The 7360-nt window shown below is 49.0% G+C and overlaps 1 protein-coding gene and 1 long non-coding RNA gene across 3 annotated transcripts in view; one reads left to right on the top strand and one right to left on the bottom strand.

The window, feature by feature from the left end:
* Positions 1–2826: 2826 nt before the first annotated feature.
* On the bottom strand, positions 2827–5744 carry LOC308487414. Its single transcript, XR_013991698.1, has 3 exons — positions 4751–5744; positions 4377–4646; positions 2827–3442 (listed from the first exon to the last, which is right to left on the bottom strand). It is a non-coding gene; the product is annotated as an uncharacterized lncRNA (long non-coding RNA).
* ELK4 (ETS transcription factor ELK4) overlaps positions 5625–7360 on the top strand; it is a 17957-nt gene continuing 16221 nt past the window's right edge. The window contains exon 1 of one of the 2 annotated variants that reach the window (XM_081025598.1): positions 5625–6147. The gene's annotated coding sequence lies outside the window, so the exon portion shown is untranslated. The remainder of the gene's footprint in view (positions 6148–7360) is intronic. The other variant, XR_013991697.1, reaches the window with a different exon arrangement.

The raw sequence follows: 7360 nt of genomic DNA, 5'->3' as shown, positions 1-7360 counted from the left end.
AGGCTGAGGGAGCTACATAAACAAAAGGCTGGATTCCTGGAAGTGATGTGTTTGAGGGGCTACCGTGTGTGGGGCTGGAGATTAGGTTGAAAACGGGCTAAACTGTAAAGGGTCACTAATCAAAATAGGGAACACTAAAGTGTGATAAAGCCTTTAAAACTTGCCCTGCTCAAAACTGTCAGGCTAGAATTTGGACTTTATTCTGGAAGCAGCAGAGAAACCAATCATTGGACACTTTAAAACAAATGAGTGACATAATCAAACGTGTGTTTCAGAAAGTCTCCTTATGGTAATGTGGTGTGGAGGATGCGCTGGAATGCCTGGATTCTGGGAGAGAAGTCAGAGGCTATCGCAATAGTCCTAGCAAGACACGGTGAGAGCCATGGGGACGGACGTGAGGAGGGGATAGATGTGAGATTTTCTAGAGATTAGACACAATACACCATGGTGACCAGCTGTCTGTGGAGGGTGAGGAAGAAGGAATTGCTAGAGATGACAGATGTCTGGGTAATGCTTTCAAGTGAAATTTGGGAAGGAGGATTTTGTTAGGTGCGGCAGGTATAAGTAATGAATCCAAGTGGTATATTCTGAGATGGAGGGGTCATGAGGACATCCAGGTGCAAAAATCCTGTAGGAAATTGGAAACATGGATCCAGAGCTCAAGGGAGAAGTGAGGGTCAGAGATAAAGGTTGGGGGTCATTAGCATTTGGGGGTGAAGAAAGCCTCATGGTGAGTGTGTTGAAGCGCAGTAGTGCAAAGCCAGAGTCCTGGGGCGATGACAGAGACCGTTCCTCAGAGCTGGTGGAAGCCCCCAAAGAGACAAAAACTGGCCAGAGAGCTAGGAAGGGAATCATGGAAGCCAAGAGAGGATTGAGTTTCAAGGAAGTTGCCAGGAAGGGACATCTAAGCCTGCTTTGGAGGTCAGGTGATGTCTACTGAAGGAGGTGATGTCTAAACTGTTCTTGAGGATGAGGAGAAGATGGCCAACAGGATAATGCCTAAAAAGGGGATGTCAGACCTGGCAATTTGGCCAGCTGTAACCTCTTCCAGGGAAGAGTCAATGGTGGCGACAGCAGACATACGTAGTCAGTAGGTTGAAGAGTGACTGGAAGATGAGAAAGTATAGGTGGCACATATAGCCATTATTTTTTGAAGTCTGACACTGAAGGTAAGGACAGAGAGGAAAAGAGAGGCTGAGAGTTAAAAATCTGAGGATGGGTGAGGCTTGAACACACAGCACACTTCTCCGTGTCGGGCATGTTTGTGCCCCTGAGCTTTGCTATGTATGTTGGCCCTTCATGAGGCTAGATGACCTAGTGTTTCCATAAGCCTTTACTGAGCAGCTCCCGGGGTAGGAACTATGCTGGGTGCTGGGCTGCAACAGTCAATAAGACCTCTTGAGGACCAAGTCCAAAGGATTGAAGAGACAAATAAGAAACTTCAGGTCAGTGTGGTGCCACAGACAGGGTCAGTACTGGGCACAATGGGAGACACTGGAGGTCACACCCCCAGTGTAGGGGTTTGGGGGGGACACCCTAGAACACATGACCTCTGAGCTGAGACCTAAAGTCAGAGATAGCCAGGAGGGGCAGAGCAGTGAAGGCACTGAAGCAGAATGTGTCCCTACAAATTAAACTCCCTTCCCAACTTTCTCTAAATCCTAGACCTGTCAGGCCCTGTCATGCCCAGGTGATGTCCTCTGGTGAGAACATGAGGTTTCTCCTGATCCAGCTCCCAGCACCTAGTTTTTACCCTTATTTACCCCTTCCTGTACCGTAGTGGTTTTTACTCGCTTGTCTACCAGAAACTTCTAAAGAGACTGGTTTTAGCCATCTTTGCATCTCCTAAAGTTATCTAGTGCAGCACTCAACACATGGCTAATGCACAAAAATATTTTGTGCTAAGAAGTATTCTCAGGCGCCAGGACCACTATCATGGCTAATCAATTCTCAAGGGGGCCACTGGCAGGGTTAAAGCATAGAGGTAAAAAGGGAAAGAAAGAGTTGGCACAGGAAGTAAAATAAGGCTGAGAGGGCTGGGGTAGGGGACGAGGAGGAAGCACAGAAACAAAGACAGCGTACACATGGTGGGGGAGGGGTACAATTCGAAACAAAATCTTCCCAAGGCTCCTGCTTCATGGAGCGTTGGATTTGGTTTCTTTTCCATCATGGGAAGGTCCCTATTCCCTCAACTTTTGGGCTCTCTCACTAGAATCTGATTTCTAGACATACTCCATCCGTTACATGCATCACAGCTGCATTTTCTGAGAAGCAGGGAGAAGCTGAGAGAAAGAAGGGAGGGGGAAAAAAAGCCCTACAAACCCAACAATTTCCCCACTTTACAGGGTAAGTTTAGACAGAATTCAAATTTCCTTCCCTTGAGAGTCTGAGGGAAGGAAGCTGGTGGCAGTGTCACACTTCTGAATTGGGTGTACAACTCACAACCTAAATCTTCGAGCAGAGCAAAACTAATTTTGTTTTGCAGCTGGATAAAGTAAGGAAGAAAAAAGCTGGCATTACACATTTTTGAATTAGCACCAAGTCTCTCAAACTCCACCTCCCTCAGGAAATGTTTCTTATGCAGTAGGAGGTGGTAATTTCACTCCCTCTCCAATCCCTCCTCACCACGAGAAACCCTGTTTAGAGCTGCACTTTTCTCTTTGTCAGCCTGATTTGCCTTCACCATCATCTCTGGATCCTTAGCTGAATTCTGTGTTTATGTTAACAGGACCAAAAGAGATAATGCAAGAGAACCCTAAAATTGATGGAAGTAGTGGATAGTAAGGATGGTCTCTGAGGATCACTGGTCCAAGAGGGAAAATTCCTAAAAAAAGGAACAAAACCTTTTGGGGTTTATTCTACAATAAACATCAGAGTATAAACAACACAGTATATAGCAAACAGAATAGTGTTATACATTGGTGGTTCCTAAATTGCAATTGAAAAAGAAAATTTCCAGTCGGTTATAAAAATATACAAAAGACAAAAACAAACTTCTGGCTTAAAATTCAGAGCAATATGTATCCTATAAGGACGTGGGTGGGGTCAAACCACCCAGAGTCTTACACAGTTACACACAAGGTGGGTTTCATGAGCTTTTGTCAATTAAGTTACATCTTTTCCAAAGGGCGGTTAGGAATAAAGTGATCAGTTCCCTCCTCTTTCTCCAGTACATACCCCATATCAATTTCATAAGCCTAGAAAGAGTACATTCATCAAAGACCAATAAAATTATTTTAGGTTAAAAATGTTAGTGGAGGAAAGAAGAAGACTGGGTGGAGATTCCAAAGATGAAAATTACATGAAGTTATTCCCGAGGTGTGTTTGTGACAGGTCATTAAATGTATTAGTTTGTATGCCACGAGCACATAACTGCAATAATGCAAGTCTTGTCATGTCCTCTCTGGGAAAACCATGTGTTCTGTGAAGATTCCAACTAGGGCTGAAAGATATTGTCATGAGATTTCCTCATAGTCTTGAGGCCCTAAGTACCTTGTTCAAGGACCTTTTCAGGGGTTTTTCTCCGGACCTTGAATACTCTGATTATAAATCTTATTATTGGGGATGAAATGAAACTTCTTTGCACAGAATAATAGCCTTGGTGAAGATTATTTCTAAAATCAATTCATTGGTTGTCTTTGGTGAATTTTAGGGCCTTGATAGATAGTGGGGTCAGTAAATGCTGCCAAATTCAATATACAGATAGCCTGCATTTTATTTTCAAAGATACCTTTTCCTCTATCTAAGAGCCAATCCCCAAAATACAATAATTATAGGGTCATTTAACAAGAGCTCCAAGCAAATTTGATTTGAGATAGCTCTCAGTCGCTAAGGCTAAGACTGGGAATCCATCTATCTGGTGGTAAAATGACCAAACGAGATAACAAAAAAGCACAATCTTTTTGGTTGACCAACATAACCACCATGGAGTTTGCAAAAACAGGACCATCTGTTGTGTGAGGAACCATGGAGATTCTGTATTTATAGAATCCTGAGTGGGAAAACCAGACACATGAATAACTAATCTGAAATCTACTTTTCTTCTAGTTTCTCTGCTGTCAACATGTATGGTGTTTAAAGAAAACAAAACAAAAACAAGAGTCAAGTTAAAGGCAGACAGACTTGCTATGACTAATTTAAGAACTCCCAAAGTAGGTTGTTTTCCAAAAATACACTGTGATTGACAATATGTCAGCTCAGTCTAAAGGGGTTATGATACAATGATGGCCCGGAAGGCTGAATCTGATTATTGCTGCTGGTTGGAGCAGAGCAGGGTAGAAGAGCTCCACAACCCTTAACTGTTCTGGGTATGGGGCTTTCAAATGGAACCTTTCTATAAACAAATGTTTTGAATGGGGGTATCTTAAACAGCCTACCTGAATAATGCATCCTTTTTTCCTCTTGGTTTCTAAAATGGAAGTTGTTGCAAGGAAAAAGTTTATATCGGGGGCCAAGAGTGCAAGGGCGTTTCAGATATTGCATGTTCCTTTTGAAACACATATTTCTTACATCCTTTGGTAAAATTATTTTAGAAAAGCTAACATCTTTTGGTAGCATTGCGTTTACAAAAATACCTTTTTATTATAATTTCTGGTGTTATTGTGGAGGTTGGAAATCAAAGGAAGTGATGATTCTCTTCCAAAAGCCTACAAAGGGAGAATAGGATCACATTTCACTCAGTGAATTCTATTAATTTTACCTTGAATTCAGTTGTGGGGGTAAGGGAGGAATAAATGACATCACCACTTACTGGGTGTCTACTGTATGCCAGGTAATGCACGAAGCACGTTACAGCATTTATCTTATTTAATCTTCTCGGCAACTCTCCTCATTATCATCTTCATTTTACGTGACGGACTGAGGTTCAGAGAGGTTAAGCAACTCACGGCAGGTCACAGCTAGTAAATGACCAGTAAGAAACTCAAACAGTGCGCAGCCTTTGGTTTCCTGTTAAATAGGACATGCAATCTGTTTCTTGGAGGTTGTCTTCAGCAGTCCGTTTTGTTAGTGAGTCTGCATGCCTTTTGCTGCTAAATTATTCAGTCTCTTGTCCCAAGTGTGACCTGGTTCCTTAAGAATTACACTGAATGAGAATCAATGGGCTAGAAACTGAGAGGTGACTTATGCGCCGTAACTCCTTTCATTCAACAATTCTAAGAGGTCGGGTTCTCTCCATTTTGTAGATGATGAACTGTTTGGGGTTAAGAAAGTCGCTAAGAGCGCCGAGTCAGTGAGGGTAGCACCCCGACTGGGTTCCAGGTCCGACTCCAACGCCAGAACAGCTTCCTCACGACACCAGTGTTTCCATTGGGCTGGAGAGCCACGGTGCTGAGTTAATATTTATCAAGTGTTTGTAGTGTCCCGGGTCTGGCACTTCGATGAGAAAGCTGGGCGGCCCCCAACCTCTGCGTACAGGCAGCCAGGGACACGGCTGCACGTGCGGCACGGGGGGAGAAGCCCTCACACTTCAGCTTGGGAGGCCCCGGGGCGCGCGCCACCTTTTCCCTGCGACGGGGACATACCGAGGGTCGCAGGCCAGCCGAGGTCCCGACACTGGGGGCAGCATCGGCGCTGCGGGCTCGGGTCGCGTGCCTCACCAGCAGGTAGCCGGTTAGTAGCCGGGCGGAGTGGCGCGCGAAGGGCTCCAGGGGGCGCCTGGCTGCAGCGACGCCCGTCCCCTTGGCCCGCCCGCGCCGGGCGTGGGGACAGCCGCCGTTTTCAGCATCCCTCGGCCGGGCGGCTCCGCCCTCCCCGCCCCCGGAAGTGACGCGCGGCGACTACGGCGTCCGGGCGGGGCTTCGAGGCATCTGGGGGGTTCGGGAGGGGCGGCGGTTGCGGGGCGACGGGCAGGCCGGCCGCGGCCAGGAACGCTGGAGCGCGCGCTCGCGGGTAGCGGCCCGACGACCGCGTGCGGGGGCGGGAGGGCGGGGCGCGAGGAGCCGCAGCGGGGGCGGGGGCGGCGGGAGATGCGGGAGGCTGCGGGCACCCGGCGGGCTGGGCTCGGCCGCCGCCGCCTTCTCCGGCTCCGCCGCGGGGGTCGTCGTGGCTGCCGCGCCATCCCGGAGGTCCCGGCCTGAGGAGGCGGCGGGCGAAGAGCAGCATCGTGTTCGAGGCGGAGACCCAGAGGGAGCCCCGCGCGCGGCCTCGGTGAGCGGCGCGCCCCGTCGGGGTCTCGTGGCCGCCGCCCCCACGGTGGGGGACGGGAGCGGGGGGCCCGCGGCCCAACAGGAAGCGGACGCGCGGCGGGGGGGCTGCGGGGGCTGCGGGGGCTGCGGGCGCGCTCCCCAGGGGCCCGCCCCCGACGCCGTCTCGCCGCGTCCCGCCCTGTCCCGCGGCCCCAGCCCCGCGCGCGCGCAGGTGGAGCCAGGTTCCCTTCGCCCTCAGGTCTCTCCTGCGGAAGGTGGCGGGGTTTTGTTGTTTGCTGGGCGGCGAAGAGGGGAGCAATCCTGACGACAGTGACAGGAAGTTGGAGAATGAAAGCCTAGTAATTCAGTGCCTCCTGAGGCTCGGGAGGCTGCGGCGCTTCCCCCGCCCCGGACTTTGATCTCCCCGGCCGCACACGGTCTCCAGGGTTTCTTCCTGTCCCCACGCTCGCTGTGCATCCGGTGTCGAGTTTCATCCTTGACTGTTTCTCGCCCGCAAACCTCCCCCTCGACTTTCCGCTTCACGTGCAGACGCAGCCAGGCCGGTAGCTTCTGCATTCCCGGGAAGATCAGTTGGAGTCATCTTTTGGGGGTGGAGGGCGGAATATTAGCCTGCCTTGGTAGGAAACACGGGCTATTCTCGGTGGAAGCAGTCAAAAGAGAAATGCACGGTTGGGGATTTCCCAGGCCATTGGCTGTTTGAAGTTGACGTCCTTTAAATGGGCTGTTGTGTTCATCAGAACGGTTCGCCCGTCTCCTAGGTTGGTGGGTCACGTCTTCCCGCCTGCTGCCCACGCCCCACGCGGTCTCCCAGCCACCACCCCGCTTGATGCTTCCATGTTTAGGACTGTCAGTGGTGTTTGCCTTAGAACTTGGTATGGTTCAATTCTGTCCCCCCAGAACTCGCTCCCTTTTTATTTTATTTGAACAGTAAAACTGCCTAAGTGGAATCCATTACATTCTTAGAGAAATATTGTCTTCACGTTTTATTGTAACATAGCAGTACACTTTTAAGATTCGCTTACTATAGGCTGCTGTGCGATTAGACACCAGACACCTGGTTACTTTTTGACAAAGACGATTTTAGTTGAAGACTTAGTCTTGATGCTAGTGTTAAGTATCAAGCTACTGTTTCTGAAAAATAGTCGGGCCACGGGTCACCACAGCAACTGGACTAATGTGTGTTATAAACATATTTAGGGTGGAAAAGCTTTCAT

The sequence above is a fragment of the Rhinolophus hipposideros genome (genome assembly GCF_964194185.1).
Source record: "Rhinolophus hipposideros genome assembly, chromosome: 19".
In the NCBI taxonomy this organism is placed as follows: Eukaryota; Metazoa; Chordata; class Mammalia; order Chiroptera; family Rhinolophidae; genus Rhinolophus; species Rhinolophus hipposideros.
Note: the sequence above shows the minus strand (reverse complement) of the source record. Positions and strands in the feature narration are given on the sequence as shown.